The sequence below is a fragment of the Anabrus simplex genome, chromosome 2 (genome assembly GCF_040414725.1).
Source record: "Anabrus simplex isolate iqAnaSimp1 chromosome 2, ASM4041472v1, whole genome shotgun sequence".
Lineage (NCBI taxonomy): Eukaryota > Metazoa > Arthropoda > Insecta > Orthoptera > Tettigoniidae > Anabrus > Anabrus simplex.
Genome location: NC_090266.1, coordinates 175433367 through 175452356, shown reverse-complemented (window position 1 = coordinate 175452356; position 18990 = coordinate 175433367).

Below are 18990 nucleotides of genomic sequence, written 5' to 3'. Positions count from 1 at the left end.
TTTGTTTAGTGCAGTTAAGGCTATGAAGCATGTTCGTACATTGAACCAAGGTGAATAGTTATCTACACGAAACTAATACTATTTACAGTTGCTAGAAAATAATTAAAAATAGCCTATAAGATAATAACAACTATGTTAGAAATGCTGATTTTATTATGAAAGGGAGGCTTGCGTGTCCCAATGAAGCAGATAGCCGAGCCGCAGGTGCAACCATATCGAATGGGTATCTGTTGAGAGACCAGACTAAGGAATGGTTCATCGATAGGGGGTTAACAGCCTTTCGGAAGTTGCAAGGGCGGCAGTCTAGATGATTGACTGAAACGGCCTTGTAATAATACTCAACATGGCTTAGCTCTGTTGTTACTGCTACACGGCTGAAAACAACGGGAAACTACAGCCGTAACTAACTCCCGAGGACATGCCGCTCTCTCTGTATGAATGATGTACTGATGATGGCTTCCTCCCGGTTAAAATATTCCGGAGGTAAATTAGTCCCCCATTCGGATCTTCGGGTGGGGACTACACGAGAGGGGGCGATCATCAGGAAGATGGATACTGACATTCTGCGAGTCGGAGCGTGGAATGTTAGACGTTTGAATCGTTGTGGTAGGTTAGAGAATCTGAAAAGGGAGATGGATAGACTGAAGTTAGATGTAGTTGGTATAAGTAAAGTTCGTTGGCAGGAAGAACAGGATTTTTGGTCAGGGGACTACAGAATTATCAACACAAAATCAAACAGGGGAAATGCAGGAGTTGGTTTAATAATGAATAAGAAAATAGGGCAGCGGGTAAGCTACCACGACCAGCATAGTGAAAGAATTATTGTCATCAAGATAGACACCAAACCAATGCCCACCACAATAGTGCAGGTCTATATGCCTACTAGTTCAGGGGATGATGAGGAAATCGAAAGAATGTATGAAGAGATAGAAGAGTTAACACAATATGTAAAAGGTGACGAGAATCTAATTGTGATGGGAGACTGGAATGCAGTGGTAGGCCAAGGAAGGGAAGGTAGTACAGTAAGAAAATTTGGATTGGGACAAAGGAACGAAAGAGGAAGTCGGCTGGTTGAATTCTGCACTGGTCACAATTTAGTCCTTGCCAATACTTGGTTCAAACACCACAAACGACGGCTGTATACGTGGACGAGACCTGGAGACACTGGAAGGTATCAAATTGACTTCATTATGATTAGGCAGAGATTCAGAAACCAGGTGTTGGATTGCAAAACTTTCCAGGAGCAGACGTGGACTCTGACCACAACTTGTTGGTTATGAAAAGCCATCTGAAGTTGAATATATTGAAGAAGGGAAAGAATGCAAAAAGATGGGATCTAGACAAGTTGAAAGAAAAGAGTGTGAGGGATTGTTACAAGGAACATGTTGTACAAGGGCTAAATGAAAAGGTTGAAGGATACACAATAGAGGAAGAGTGGATAGTCATGAAAAATGAAGTCAGTAGGGCTGCTGAAGAAATGTTAGGAAGGAAGAAAAGATCAACTAAGAATCAGTGGATAACTCAGGAGATACTAGACCTGATTGATGAACGACGAAAATACAATAATGCTAGAAATGAACAGGGCAAAAAAGAATACAGGCGATTAAAAAATCAAGTGGATAGGAAGTGCAAGGTAGCTAAGGAAGAATGGCTGAAGGAGAAGTGCAAGGATGTCGAAGGTTGTATGGTCCTGGGAAAGGTAGATGCTGCATACAGGAAAATCAAGGAAACCTTTGGAGGAAGGAAATCTAGGTGTATGAATATTAAGTGCTCAGATGGAAAGCCACTTCTAGGGAAAGAAGACAAAGCAGAAAGATGGCAAGAACATATCCAACAATTTTATCAAGGTAAAGATGTAGATAAATTGGTTCTGGAACATGAAGAGGCTGTTGATGCTGATGAAATGGGAGACCCAATTTTGAGGTCAGAGTTTGACAGAGCTGTGAGCGACCTAAACAGGAGCAAGGCCCCTGGAATTGATGACATTCCCTCTGAATTACTGACTGCCTTAGGAGAAACCAGCATGGCAAGGTTATTCCATTTAGTGTGCATGCCCCATCCGATTTTCGGAAGAATGTTGTTATACCTATTGCCAAGAAAGCCGGTGCTGACAGATGTGAAAACTACCACACCATTAGTTTAGTATCTAATGCCTGAAAAATTTTAACACGTGTTATTTAGAGAAGAATGGAAAAACAAGTTGAAGCTGAGTTGCGAGAAGATCAATTTGGCTTCAGAAGAAATGTAGGAACACGTGAAGCAATCCTGACTTTACGTCTGATCTTAGAGGATCGAATCAAGACGGACAAGCCCACGTACATGTCATTCGTTGATCTAGAGAAGGCATTCGGTAATGTTGATTGGACCAAGTTATTTAAGATTCTGAAGATGATAGGGATCAGATACCGAGAACGAAGAATTATCTACAATCTGTATTAAAATCAGTCTGCAGTGATAATAATCGAGGGCTTTGAAAAAAGAAGCACCAATCCAGAAAGGAGTGAGGCAAGGCTGCAGTTTGTCCCCCCTCCTTTTCAATGTTTACATAGAACATGCAGTAAAGGAAATCAAAGAGGAATTTGGAAAGGGAATCACAATCCAAGGAGAGGAAATCAAAACCTTGAGATTTGCCGATGATATTTTTATTTTATCTGAGACTGCAGAGGATCTCGCGAAGCTGCTGAATGGTATGGACGAAGTGTTGGGTAACGAGTACAAGATGAAAATAAATAAGTCCAGAACAAAGGTAATGGAGTGCAGTCGAACGAAGGCCGGTGATGCAGGAAAAATTAGATTAGGAAATGAAGTCTTAAAGGAAGTAGATGAATATTGTTACTTGGGTAGTAAAATAACTAACGATGGTAGAAGCAAGAAGGACATAAAATGCAGGCTAGCACAAGCAAGGAAGAGCTTTCTTAAGAAAAGAAATTTGCTCACTTCAAACATTGATACAGGAATTAGAAAGATATTTTTGAAGACTTTCGCGTGGAGCGTGGCATTGTATGGAAGTGAAACATGGACGATAACTAGCTCAGAAAGAAAGAGAACAGATGCTTTTGAAATGTGGTGTTACAGAAGAATGCTGAAGTTGAGATGGATAAATCGAATCACGAATGAAGAGATACTGAATCGAGAAATCGATTTGGCTAAATTTGACGAGAAGAAGATATAGAATGATGGGACACATCTTAAGACACCCAGGACTTGTTCAGTTGGTTTTTGAAGGAAGTGTAGGTGGTAAGAACGGTAGGGGTAGACCAAGGTATGAATATGACAAGCAGATTAGAGCTGATGTAAGATGCAATAGTTACGTAGAAATGAAAAGGTTAGCGCAGGATAGGGTGGCATGGAAGCTGCATCAAACCAGTCTATGGACTGATGACTCAAACAACAACAACAACAACAGCAATAATAATTATTATGATTCATACTTGTTAAATTGCAATTGATTTTGTGTGCAGTAACGACATTTTTTACGGTTTTCAGAGACGCCTAGGAACCGGAATTTAGTCCCGCAGGAGTTCTTTAACGTTCCAGTAAATCTACCAACACAAGCCTGACGAATTTGAGCACCTTCAAATACCACCGGTCTGAGCCAGGATCGAATCTGGTAGCACCTCAACTGCCTGAGCCATTCAGACCGGCTATATTATTATTACAAAGGACTAATAAGTTATATAGACCGTGATGATTTTCACAACTTTATTTGCTGCAAGACACCCCTCCCATGGCACAACATCCCTAGTTGTCCTGCCAAGCGACTGCTGCTCAGTCTGAAAGCTTGTATATTGCGATGTGATGTGTGGTCAGCGCGAAGAATGCTCTTGGCTTTCCTGACCGGGGCCGCTATCTCACCATCTGATAACTCATGTAGTCTGAGTGGACCTCGAACCAGCTCTCAGACACCCATAGAAATCTCTGACCTGGCTCGCTGCCCCTAGACTGCGAAAACAGCATAGTGTAGCGTGACAGCATGGTCTGGATAACCTAGGTTTAGAAGAAAGCAAGTTCTCAGTAAAACAATTTTCTGAAATTTGATTTAATTTCTTGTCTATCGAAGAATATATTATTATTATTAATAATAATAATAGATTATAAATAATAATAATAATAATAATAATAATAATAATAATAATAATAATAATAATAATAATAATAATAATATGTCTACACTAGGTGCAATTCCCTTGCGAAATTACTTCGCGATGAAATTGCGCTTAGTGTAAACGAATAATAATAATAATAATAATAATAATAATAATAATAATAATTATTATTATTATTCTTATTAAGCCGCCTCTGTGGTGTAGTGGTTAGCGTGATTAGCTGCCACCCCCGGAGGTCCGGGTTCGATTCCCGGCACTGCCACGAAATTTGAAAAGTGGTACGAGGGCTGGAACGGTGTCCACTAAGCCTCGAGAGGTCAACTGAGTAGAGGTGGGTTCGATTCCCACCTCAGCCCTCCTGGAAGTGGTTTTCCGTGGTTTCCCACTTCTCCTCCAGGCGAATGCCGGGATGGTACCTAACTTAAGGCCACGGCCGCTTCCTTCTCTCTTCCTTGCCTATCCCTTCCAATCTTCCCATCCCTCCACAAGGCCCCTGTTCAGCATAGCAGGTGAGGCTGCCTGGGCGAGGTACTGGTCATACTCCCCAGTTGTATCCCCCGACCAAGAGTCTGAAGCTCCAGGACACTGCCCTTGAGGTGGTAGAGGTGGGATCCCTCGCGAAGTCCGAGGGAAAAACCGAACCTGGAGGGTAAACAGATGATAATGATGATGATTATTATTATTATTATTATTATTGTTATTATTATTATTATTATTATTATTATTATTATTATTATTATTATTATTATTATTATTATTATTCCTCCTCTGCGAACCATGTGACCTTGCCGTGGTGGGGAGGCTTGCGTGTCCCAATGATGCAGATAGCCGAGCCGCAGGTGCAACCATATCGGATGGGTATCTGTTGAGAGACCAGACTAACGAATGGTTCATCGAAAGGGGGGTAGCAGCCTTTCGGTAGTTGCAAGGGCGACAGTCTAGATGATTGACTGATACGGCCTTGTAATAATACTCAACAAGGCTTAGCTGTGTTGATACTGCTACACGGCTGAAAGCAACGGGAAAATACAGCCGTAACTAACCGCCGAAGACATGCACCTCCCTCTGTATGAATGATGTACTGATGATGGCTTCCTCCCGGGTAATATATTCCGGAGGTAAACTAGTCCCCCATTCGGATCTCCGGGTGGGGACTACACGAGAGGGGGCGATCATCAGGAAGGCGGATACTGACATTCTGCGAGTCGGAGCGTGGAATGTTAGAAGTTTGAATCGTTGTGGTAGGTTAGAGAATCTGAAAAGGGAGATGGATAGACTAAAGTTAGATGTAGTTGGTATAAGTGAAGTACGTTGGCAGGAAGAACAAGATTTTTGGTCAGGCGACTACCGAATTATCAACACAAAATCAAACAGGGGAAATGCAGGAGTTGGTTTAATAATGAATAAGAAAATAGGGCAGCGGGTAAGCTACCACGACCAGCATAGTGAAAGAACTATTGTTATCAAGATAGACACCAAACCAAAGCCCACCACAATATTGCAGGACTATATGCCTACTAGTTCAGCGGCTGATGAAGAAATCGAAAGAATATACGAGGAGATAGAAGATTTAATACAATATGTAAAAGGTGACGAGAATCTAATTGTGATGGGAGACTGGAATGCAGTGGTAGGCCAAGGAAGAGAAGGTAGTATAGTAAGAGAATTTGGATTGGGACAAAGGAACGAAAGAGGAAGTCAGCTGGTTGAATTCTGCACTGGTCATAATTTAGTACTTGCCAATACTTGGTTCAAACACCACAAACGACGGCTGTATACGTAGACAAGACCTGGAGACACTGGAAGGTATCAAATAGACTTCATTATGATTAGGCAGAGATTCAGAAACCAGGTGTTGGATTGCAAAACTTTCCAGGAGCAGACGTGGACTCTGACCACAACTTGTTGGTCATGAAATGCCACCTGAAGTTGAAGAAATTGAAGAAAGGAAAGAATGCAAAAAGATGGGATCTAGACAAGTTGAAAGAAAAGAGTGTGAGGGATTGTTTCAAGGAACATGTTGCACAAGGACTAAATGAAAAGGCTGAAGGAAACACTATAGAGGAAGAGTGGAGAGTCATGAAAAATGAAGTCAGTATGGCTGCTGAAGAAATGTTAGGAAGGAAGAAAAGATCAACTAGGAATCAGTGGATAACTCAGGAGATACTAGACCTGATTGATGAACGACGAAAATACAATAATGCTAGAAATGAAGAGGGCAGAAAAGAATACAGGCGATTAAAGAATGAAGTGGATAGAAAGTGCAAGGTAGCTAAGGAAGAATGGCTGAAGGAGAAGTGCAAGGATGTCGAAGTCTGTATGGTCCTGGGAAAGGTAGATGCTACCTACAGGAAAATCAAGGAAACCTTTGGAGAAAGGAAATCTAGGTGTATGAATATTAAGTGCTCAGATGGAAAGCCACTTCTAGGGAAAGAAGACAAAGCAGAAGGATGGCAGAAGCATATCCAACAGTTGTATCAAGGTAAAGATGTAGATAATTTGGTTCTGGAACATGAAGAGGCTGTTGATGCTGATGAAATGGGAGACCCAATTTTGAGGTCAGAGTTTGACAGAGCTGTGAGTTACCGCAATAGGAACAAGGCACTTGGAATTGATGACATTCCCTCTGAATTACTGACTGCCTTAGGAGAAACCAGCATGCCAAGGTTATTTCATTTAGTGTGCAAGATGTATGAGACAGGAGAAGTCCCATCCGATTTTCGGAAGAATGTTATTATACCTATTCCCAAGAAAGCCGGTGCTGACAGGTGTGAAAACTACCGCACCATTAGTTTAGTATCTCATGCCTGCAAAATTTTAACACGCATTATTTACAAAAGAATGGAAAAACAAGTTGAAACTGAGTTGGGAGAAGATCAATTTGGCTTCAGAAGAAATGTAGGAACACGTGAAGCAATCCTGACTTTACGTCTGATCTTAGAGGATCGAATCAAGAAGGACATGCCCACGTACATGGCATTCGTAGATCTAGAAAAGGCATTCGATAATGTTGATTGGACTAAGCTATTTATGATTCTGAAGATGATAGGGATCAGATACCGAGAACGAAGAATTATCTACAATCTGTATAAAATCAGTCTGCAGTGATAAGAATCGAGGGCTTTGAAAAAGAAGCAACAATCCAGAAAGGAGTGAGGCAAGGCTGCATTTTGTCCCCCCTCCTTTTCAATGTTTACATAGAACAGGCAGTAAAGAAAATCAAAGAGAAATTTGGAAAGGGAATCACAGTCCAAGGAGAGGAAATCAAAACCTTGAGATTTGCCGATGATATTTTTATTTTATCTGAGACTGCAGAAGATCTCGAGAAGTTGCTGAATGGTATGGATGAAGTCTGGGGTAACGAGTACAAGATGAAAATAAATAAGTCCAAAACAAAAGTAATGGAGTGCAGTCGAACGAAGGCAGGTGATGCAGGAAATATTAGATTAGGAAATGAAGTCTTAAAGGAAGTAGATGAATATTGTTACTTGGGTAGTAAAATAACTAACGATGGCAGAAGTAAGGAGGACATAAAATGCAGACTAGAACAAGCAAGGAAGAGCTTTCTTAAGAAAAGAAATTTGCTCACTTCAAACATTGATATCGGAATTAGAAAGATGTTTTTGAAGACTTTCGCGTGGAGCGTGGCATTGTATGGAAGTGAAACATGGACGATAACTAGCTCAGAAAGAAAGAGAACAGATGCTTTTGAAATGTGGTGTTACAGAAGAATGCTGAAGGTGAGATGGATAGATCGAATCACGAATGAAGAGATACTGAATCGAATTGGTGAGAGGAAATCGATTTCGCTAAATTTGACGAGAAGAAGAGATAGAATAATAGGACACATCTTAAGACACCCAGGACTTGTTCAGTTGGTTTTTGAAGGAAGTGTAGGTGGTAAGAACGGTAGGGGTAGACCAAGGTATGAATATGACAAGCAGATTAGAGCTGATGTAAGATGCAATAGTTACGTAGAAATGAAAAGGTTAGCGCAGGATAGGGTGGCATGGAAGCTGCATCAAACCAGTCTATGGACTGATGACTCAAACAACAACAACAACAACAACAACAACAACAACAACAACAACAACAATAATTATTATGTTTCATACTTGTTAAATTGTAATTGATTTTGAGTGCAGTAACGACATTTTTTACGGTTTTCAGAGACGCCTAGGAACCGGAATTTAGTCCCGCAGGAGTTCTTTAACGTTCCAGTAAATCTACCAACACAAGCCTGACGAATTTGAGCACCTTCAAATACCACCGGTCTGAGCCAGGATCGAATCTGGTAGCACCTCAACTGCCTGAGCCATTCAGACCGGCTATATTATTATTACAAAGGACTAATAAGTTATATAGACCGTGATGATTTTCACAACTTTATTTGCTGCAAGACACCCCTCCCATGGCACAACATCCCTAGTTGTCCTGCCAAGCGACTGCTGCTCAGTCTGAAAGCTTGTATATTGCGATGTGATGTGTGGTCAGCGCGAAGAATGCTCTTGGCTTTCCTGACCGGGGCCGCTATCTCACCATCTGATAACTCATGTAGTCTGAGTGGACCTCGAACCAGCTCTCAGACACCCATAGAAATCTCTGACCTGGCTCGCTGCCCCTAGACTGCGAAAACAGCATAGTGTAGCGTGACAGCATGGTCTGGATAACCTAGGTTTAGAAGAAAGCAAGTTCTCAGGAAAACAATTTTCTGAAATTTGATTTAAATTCTTGTCTATCGAAGAATATAATAATAATAATAATAATAATAATAATAATAATAATAATAATAATAATAATAATATAATATAATATAATATAATATAATATAATATAATATAATATAATATAATATAATATAATATAATATAATATAATATAATATAATATAATATAATAATAATATATAATAATATATATAATATATAATAATATAATAATAATAATAATAATAATATAATATAATATAATATAATATAATATAATATAATATAATATAATAATATAATTATTATAATTTATTATTATTATTATTATTATTATTATTATTATTATTATTATTATTATTATTATTATTATTATTATTATTATTATTATTACTGTAATATCAGTATGTCTGAAGGCAGTGGAGTCTCTCGGAGACTGGCAGAACTTTATGAAATGTACTTAACTTTAACTTTCTACTTGGTTAATAGATGACACTACCTTCGGTTATGAGTGCCACGTAGTGGCTTGGAATGTATGAGTATTAGTAGAGTATTGCACCTATTTGTGGGTTGGCACCCGTAAACTTAAGACATCTGTTTGTAAGTTGCCACTACCGTCAGTTCAAATCGAACCAACCAATCAGCGCCCATATTGCCTATAAATACTGGTAATCTTGAACCTTGTGTATCTATCTGGATCTTGAACTGTGCGGCAATAAGTGAGGTTCTCCTCCCCGGAGGATACGGACGATCTGGGGCAGCATGTAAGGCAGGCAGCAATATTTGATCTAACTTGTTAAATTATTTGCATTTGGCGACGGGAAGACATCAGCGTTCCCCTATAGCATGTAACAAGGTGTGCTGCATCTACTTCAGCCTTAATGTAAAAAATTAAAAATAAGTCATCTCCGTACACGCCATGAAGGCCCTTGGAGGGGTGAAAGGTAAAGGCTCCCACTCTCAGTAACCTCGGCACCTGATGGGGTAGATGGTTAGCTCTACGCCCGGCCGCCTTTACCCCCAGGAAAGAACCTGGTACTCATTTTTGGCGTAGGCTGAGTGAACCTCAGTGTCATACGCACCTCCGGAAGTGAAAATCTAATATCTTAAATGTTACGACTTCCTGGCGGGGATTCGAACCCACGTCCTTCCAGGCGAACTGAGCACGCCTTTACCGCATCGGCCAGGCAATCCCCTTTAGCCTTAATGTAGGACCTCTCAATATTCTGCTAGCTTGTAATATGCAGGTTTCTAGGCTGTTTGTGGACGGAGTGAAATCACCGTAGTGGGTATCATGTAATTTCATAAGGACGTAGGAGTGTGGACTCTCGTTTCCGTTGATCACTTGGCTTTTGGTGTCTAAGTTCCTGTAACTTCTAAATTTTCTATCTCGCATTTCAGCCTTTAATCTTTTCTTTCTTTTCTTAGTCACCAACTTAGTATGACTGTGTAACCGGGCATTCTGCCCCCATTAAGTTTTATGGCAAGTAATGTCACGGAATTGCTTCAGTGGGTTCAGCATCCCATTCCAGTTGGTTCTCGGCCTTCTCAGCTCCTGTTTTTTTCTTCTTTTTTTTCTGGGTCGTTCTGATCTATGGGTTGTTTGTTACTACGCTCTGAATAATGGCCAACGAGTGTCCCGTAATGTAAAAGCTGCTAAGCTTTTAAGTGTAATAAGAGGTATCCTATTGTGGATTCTTGGCCCGTTCGGCCGTCGAAAGTTGAAGTTCAGGGTTCGAGACCACTCTGATATGTATCTACTTAAAATTGAGGGTTCGATTCCCCTCTGATGTGTAACAATTTTCATTGGAAACTCTAGCGTCTTGTTTGTTGGTAAATGCAAAATATTTCGTCAAACCAAAGATAGTCTAAGACTAGCAGGTCTTATCTTGTACAGTGGGAGCTATTTCTCGCCTGCTGACTATTGTCGATTATGCTCTAAAATTTATGATTGTAACTATACCTTTCTATATTTCCCTTGTTACTAATTGTTATTTTTGCCTTGAAAATATACTGAAAGAGTAAAAGAAAGAAAAGAAAAGAAAAGAAAAGAAAAGATCTTATAGGAAATATCTTCAGGTCTCTTCGTTCAGCTGCCTAGCCCCACCGCTTATTCCTCTCTACTTCCAAGGAATTAAGTGACAATTATTATTATTATTATTATTATTATTATTATTATTATTATTATTATTATTATTATTATTATTATTATTATTATTATTATTTGATCCCATTATCATCATTATTATTAAAATAAACGCAACGTAAAATTTTAAAATAAATATTAATAGAGAACGCTTTTTCTTGTCCGCCTCTGTGGTGTAGTGGTTAGTGTGATTAGCTGCCACCCTCGGAGGCCCGGGTTCGATTCCCGGCTCTGACACGAAATTTGAAAAGTGGTACAAGGGGTGGAACGGGGTCCACTCAGTCTCGGGAGATCAACTGAGTAGAGGTGGGTTCGATTCCCACCTCAGCCATCCCGGAAGTGATTTTCCATGGTTTCCCACTTCTCCTCCAGGCAAATGCCGAGATGGTACCTAACTTAAGGCCACGGCCGCTTCCTTCCCTCTTCCTTGTCTATCCCTTCCAATCTTCCCATCCCCCCGCAAGGCCCCTGTTCAGCATAGCAAGTGAGGCCGCCTGGGCGAGGTACTCGTCATCCTCCCCAGTTATATCCCCTGACCCGATGTCTGAAGCTCCAGGACACTGCCCTTGAGGCGGTAGAGGTGGGATCCCTCGCTGAGTCCGAGGGAAAAATCGACTCTGGAGGGTAAACAGATTAAGAAGAAGGCTTATTCTTATTTTTAACAATGCTGATAAATAACCTTTTTAAATTAAGAGAATATGGCACAAAATCAATATAATTGTCCATACCTGCAAAACAATTAAAAGATTACCTAAGGCTTGCACCGCTGTCCTCTACAAATCGAGCAACTTACAGGAATGTTTTCCTACCATCTACTCGTCTCTCATCCGCTACCATCAAACTTTCGCTCCCTTCAAGGAAGCGGGTACATGAGACTCGAACCTCTATGGTCTTACATTCAGATGCTGAGTCTTGCCTATTTTGCGAGATAAATAATCCCACCTTTCCTCAACAAGGAAATCACAATTTTTATTGTAACCACTGTACTGCTGCGTCGTCTAATATCAAGGCAGACTAACCACTAGGCCCAAACAAAAGGTAAATCAGGACTGTAGTGATAATAATGGGTCTTTTAGAATTTGATGGACACTATGCTAGTTTGCTTATTTATTATTACGATGGACTCGGTCTCAAGGTCTCCCCTACTGCGCTACTGCTAAGTACAGTATAAAATATACTGGTTTTTGAATGATGAGCCGGACGTCAGGCTCCGAAACTTGTCTAGTAATGAGTTCCAGACGCTTATTGCGCCTACCATGAACGAGTGCGTATACCATTTGGGATGGGAATGACAATGACAGGAAGCCCAACCAACAAAAGTTAATCTGGGAAAGGCAGTTGAATCAGAGTTTGACGGAACCAACTAGAGAGAAAATTATTCTAGACATGGTGCTGATAAAACCACATAAGCTCTGTAGAGTGTGGTAGATGGAATAAGCAATCCCAAATCTGTTTTCTGTCGTACTTCAAAATAAACGTTATAGAAAGGAGGGTTGAAAAAGTAGGACTATTAGACACTACCATATGGTTGATAATAGAGGCATAGGGTAGTTTTTAATAAGTAATTATAAATAGTAGAAAAAGGGGAAATTAAAAAATTGTTGAGGAATATGAAATTAGACATGTACATTTTGAAGGTGGCAAGCAATGGGAAAGACCCACTATATTGTAAGAGAGAAAGGACGATATTAAGAAGGAGGTAGCCTACAGGTTAGAAATAAATAATGTTATGAATGTTTGCGGAAGTAAGGAGAGATTGAAGTAAGTTACTAGGAAATTGAACGTAACAAAAAGTCATCTAAGAATTGTCCGGCTCCATGGCTAAATGGTTAGCGTGCTGGCCTTTGGCCACAGGGGTTCCGGGTTCGATTCCCGGCAGGGTCGGGAATTTTAACGATAATTGGTTAATTCCGCTGGCACTGGGGCTGGGTGTGTGTGTGTCGTCTTCATCCTCATCACGACGCGCGGGTCGCCTACGGGCGTCTGGTCAAAAGACCTGCATCTGGCGAACCGAACTTGGCCTTGGGCACTCCCGGCACTAAATGCCATACGCCATTTCATCTAAGAATTACATGATGGAGAGTATTATTGGCAATCATATGAATTTTAGGGGAAAATGGAAGGGCATGTATAGTTACTTAAAGACAAAAACAGGTTCCAGGAAGAACATTCCAGGGATCAATAATGAACAACGGGAGTGCATATTACAGAATACAGAATTATTCAATCAGCAGTATGTAGATATAGGGATAATGTCCACGTAGAGAAAGTTACAAATACTGGCGAAGTACTGGAATTTGTCTATGATTATACAGTTATTTACAAAATATACCAAAGTTGACAGCTAAAAAAAGCAGCTGGGATTGACAAGATTTCTTTGGATTTACTAAAGGCAATGGGTTGGAATATATTGCCGTATCTAAAATATTTATTTCATTACTGTTTGTTGAAGGCGCTATACCCAATCAATGGAGAGTAGCTAAAGTTGTCCCAGTTTACAAGGCCAGTCAGCTTGACATGTGTTGCATGTAAGCTCTACGAAGGCATTATTTCGGATTGTATTAGACACACATTGCATCCGAGATAGTGGGTTCGAATCCCACTGTCGGCAGCCCTGAATATGGTTTTCCGTGGTTTCCCATTTTCACACCAGGCAAATGCTTGGGCTGTACCTTAATTAATTAATACCACGGCCGCTTCGTTCCAACTCCTAGGCCAGAGCCTCTCAAACGCGGGTGTTCAGCTGAGTCTCTGACAAAGCACCATCAATCAATGTTAAGAAAACTTGAAACCGATTTATACACCATCCGAAAGAGCACACTGAAATATTAAAAACCCCTCGAATATTGCATCCTATCGTGCATATATCTGCAAGTTACAGGACGGTAAAATGTGAGGGTGGGGGTCGTCAGTGTCCAATCGGAGTGAAGTTCTTTTGAATTGCTGGCGCGATATAAGGAGAAGCGGGCGAGAGAGAGCGAGCAGTGAACCCGGCACCGTGAGTTGGGTACGGGTCGTTCCGAAGTAAGCTTCTGCCTATTAAAATGAACATTCTTAACTTAGTGAATGCGTTATTTTTCTTTCTTAATCCGTTTACCCTCCAGAGTTTTTTTTCCTCCTCGGACTCAGCGAGGGATCTTACCTCTACCACCTCAAGGACAGTGTCCTGGAGTGTGAGACTTTGGGTCGGGGGATACAACTAGGAAGTAGGACCAATATCTCGCCCACGCGGCCTCGCCTCCTATGCAGAACAAGGACCTCATAGGGGATGGGAAGATTGGAAGGGATAGAAGAGAAAGAGAGAAGGAAGCGGCCGAAGCCTTATGCTAGGTACCATCTCGGCATTTGCCTGGGGCAGAAGTCGGGAAAACGCGGAAACCCACTTGTGAAGAGATGGCTGAGGTGGGAATCGACCCCCCCACCCCCTACACAGTTAACCTCCGAGGCTGAGTGGACTCCGTCCCAGCCCTCGCACCACTTGCCACTGAATGCGTTATATAATCACTTTAAAGAAAAGAAATTCCAGCTCTCCGTTTTAACCAAAGAAGATGTGATAATGTTTCAGTATTTAGTAGATATGTTAGAGTCTGATATAACGAAATGACGTTTTGCTTTTAGTGCCGGGAGTATCCGAGGACAAGGTCGGCTCACCAGATGCAGATCTTCTGATTTGACGCCCGTGGTGATGAAATGATGATGAAGACGACACATTTACCCAGCCCCCGTGCCAGCGGAATTAACCAATTATGGTTACAATTCCAGACCCTACCGGGAATCGAACCCGGGACGCCTGTGACTAAAGGCCAGCACGCTAACCATTTAGCCATTGAGCCGGACATAGTCTCATATAGAAATAATGTATACGCAGACTTTTGATATTAATGAATACGAATCAGTGTCTGAAACAGTGCTAGTGCCTGACGAATACGAATCTCCATCAGAAGAATCTACTTCACCTTCATCAAAACAAGAATCAACATCAGAAGGTCCACAGAGCAGTAAAAATCATAGAGTAATTGAAAAAAGTTATAAAACATATGGTTGAGTGTAATGAAAGGGAAGGCAAAGCATTATCCTCTATTAAAGCACGAGCCGCAGTTGTAGCGTTTAAATGAATATACTGCAAACGCGGATTTTATTGGCAAGTCGTCTTCTAATTTAACAGTCACAGATGAATATAAACACTTGTACGAGTTGGAGTTTACATATACATAGGCTATTTCGTTTAAATATTTACCTTGAATATTTTTATCCCTCATGCGAGTACAATACAACCGCAGGTTAGTATTTAATTGTGTCTTTAAAACATGTGTACATTAATTACAAGCTTTGTGATTACTTCGTATGATTTAAAAGAAATGAATACGTAGTTAAACACGCAAACAGCTTGATAGTGCACGATATGAATTAACAAAAATGGGCCCGTGAAGAAGCCAAATCAGTGATTTACCTTTGTTAGCAAGTGCAACGTGAATATGGAATTTCAAGCAATATTTTCACATAGAATCACGCAAAATAACGCAGCTTGTCACAAGAAAAGAAGAAGAAGAAAATCATGATGATGATGATCCACGGTAAATAAAAATGTAAACAGACTCTGGGATGGGTTTAAAAAAATTGTTCAGGAATGCGAAAACAGGTTTGTACCTTTAAGGGTGGTAAGAAATGGTAAAGACCTACCTTATTATAATAGAGAAATAAAGAGACTAAGAAGGAGGTGCAGACTGGAAAGAAATAGAGTTAGAAATGGCTGTGGAAGTAAGGAGAAATTGAAGGAACTTACTAGAAAATTGAATCTAGCAAAGAAGGCAGCTAAGGATAACATGATGGCAAGCATAATTGGCAGTAATACAAATTTTAGTGAAAAATGAAAGGGTATGTATAGGTATTTTAAGGCAGAAACAGGTTCCAAGAAAAACATTCCAGGAATAATTAATGAACAAGGGCAGTGTGTATGTGAGGATCTTCAAAAGGCAGAAGTATTCAGTCAGCAGTATGTAAAGATTGTTGGTTACAAGGATAATGTCGAGATAGAGGAAGAGACTAAGGCCAAAGAAGTAATAAAATTTACATATGATAACAATGACATTTACAATAAGATACAAAAGTTGAAAACTAGAAAAGCTGCTGGAATTGATCAGATTTCTGGGGATATACTAAAGACAATGGGTTGGGATATAGTACCATATTTGAAGTACTTATTTGATTATTGTGTGGCCGAAGAGTGGATGGAGAGTTGCTATAGTAGCCCCTGTGTATAAAGGAAAGGGTGATAGACATAAAGCTGAAAATTACAGGCCAGTAAGTTTGACATGCATTGTATGTAAGCTTTGGGAAGGCATTCTTTCTGATTATATTAGACATGTTTGTAAAATTAATAACTGGTTCGATAGAAGGCAATTCGGTTTTAGGAAAGGTTATTCCACTGAAGCTCAACTTGTAGGATTCCAGCAAGATATAGCAGATATCTTGGATTCTGGAGGTCAAATGGACTGTATCGCGATTGACATGTCTAAAGCATTTGATAGGGTTGATCATGGGAGACTACTGGCAAAAATGAGTGAAATTGGACTAGACAAAAGAGTGACTAAATGGGTTGCTATATTTCTAGAAAATAGATCTCAGAGAGTTAGAGTAGGTGAAGCTTTGTCTGACCCTGTAATAGTTGAGAGGGGAGTTCCTCAGGGCAGTGTTATCGGACCTTTATGTTTTCTTATATATATAAATGGTATGAGTAAGGAGTGGAATCGGAGGTAAGGCTTTTTGCGGATGATGTTATTCTCTATAGAGTGATAAATAAGTTACAAGATTGTGAGCAACTGCAACGTGATCTCGAAAATATTGTGAGATGGACAGCAGGCAATGGTATGTTGATAAACGGGGTTAAAAGTCAGGTTGTGAGTTTCACAAATAGGAAAAGACCTCTCAGTTTTAATTACTGCGTTGATGTGGTGAAAGTTCCTTTTGGGGATCATTGTAAGTATCTAGGTGTTAATATAAGGAAAGATCTTCACTGGGGTAATCACATAAATGGGATTGTAAATAAAGGGTACCGATCTCTGCACGTGGTTATGAGGGTGTTTAGGGGTTGTAGTAAGGATGTAAAGGAGAGTGCATTTAAGTCTCTGGTAAGACCCCAACTAGAGTATGGTTCCAGTGTATGGGACCCTCACCAGGATTACCTGATTCAAGAACTGGAAAAAATCCAAAGAAAAGCAGCTCGATTTGTTCTGGGTGATTTCCGACAAAAGAGTAGCGTTACAAAAATGTTGCAATGTTTGGGTTGGGAAGAATTGAGAGAAAGAAGACGAGCTGCTCGACTAAGTGGTATGTTACGAGCTGTCAGCGGAGAGATGGCGTGGAACAAAAGAGTAGCGTTACAAAAATGTTGCAATGTTTGGGTTGGGAAGAATTGAGAGAAAGAAGACGAGCTGCTCGACTAAGTGGTATGTTACGAGCTGTCAGCGGAGAGATGGCGTGGAATGACATTAGTAGACGAATAGGTTTGAATGGCGTCTATAAAAGTAGGAAAGATCACAATATGAAGATAAAGTTGGAATTCAAGAGGACAAACTGGGGCAAATATTCATTTATAGGAAGGGGAGTTAGGGATTGGAATAACTTACCAAGGTAGATGTTCAATAAATTTCCAATTTCTTTGAAATCATTTCGGAAAAGGCTAGGAAAGCAACAGATAGGGAATCTGCCACCTGGGCGACTGCCCTAAATGCAGATCAGTATTGATTGATTGATTGATAATGATGATCATGACGAGACTACTAAAAACGTACTGCATTCCTGTAGAGAAAAGACAATGTTGCTTAAAGAGCACTATGGTGCTGGCGATGTGTATAATGCAGATCAATCTCGCATCAATAAAGAATCGCATTCCGGGAGAACACTTTATCGCCTTGGTAAGAAGATTTCGCTATTTGCTTTACGTAGCACCGACACAGATAGGTCTTATGGCGACGATGGGATAAGAGAGGCCTAGGATTTGGAAGGAAGCGGCCGTGGTAAGAAGATAGTGTGTTGTGTTACACAATTACAAAGCGCACAGACACGTTCATTCACAATTATGTCACTTGTATCATGCATGGAACGTCTCCTTCCATGTCTGTTTATCGTGCTGCAGGAATCAAAGCTACCAAATCAATCTGTCCAGGAGCATATGTTTAAAGCCCCAAATTTAATGGTGCAGTGGTCGAAATCTGGAAAAAAACAAAAGACCTTTTCCATATATTCCTGGAGTTGATATGTTTACCTAACAATTGTCCATCTAACTGTTTACTGTTGAATTCCTGGGTGCCTCAAAAAGATGATAGTTTAATACATGATTTACTTTCATTAAATAACTATGAACCTGAAAAGTTAAAAGTGCAAATCATTCCAGCAAAATCAACTTCTGAATTACAACCGTTAGATGGCATTTTTTTCCGAATGTTCAAAAGAATGGACCGACATATCTTTGATTTCGTTGTGTTAAATAATATTGATGCAAACTTGCAACAGCGTAACAACATTCTCAAACGCATGTCATTGATCTACTATCAAGAATGTTCACCATGCTTCCGTTCGTCATGGGTGGAAATTAGCGGGTCTGACCAACACGAATGAAACTTTTGAAAATAGCACAGACTATTGTATTAGAGAAAGATGGTATTTGCGAATTCCTCTTGGAGTACAATAATAATTGTGATCAGATTTCTTTAGTCAAATGCAGCTGGTGCTAGAAGCTATTGTTTCGATTTTTTTTAAATTTCCATTATTATTCACAGGAGATTGAATATATTGAAGGGGATTAAACAGGACTGCCGCATTATTGGTGCGTACGTAATTGTTTAATCAGTACATATACATAGGCTTCTTCTTTTTCTGCCGCTTTTCCCACACCTGTGTGGTCGCTGGTGCGAAGTGTGTAGCACATGTGGCTTTGGCCTTGATTTACGGCCGGATGCCCTTCCTGACGTCAACCCTATATGGAGGGATTTAATTGCGTGTTTCTGTGATGGTTGGTAGTGTAGTGTGTTGT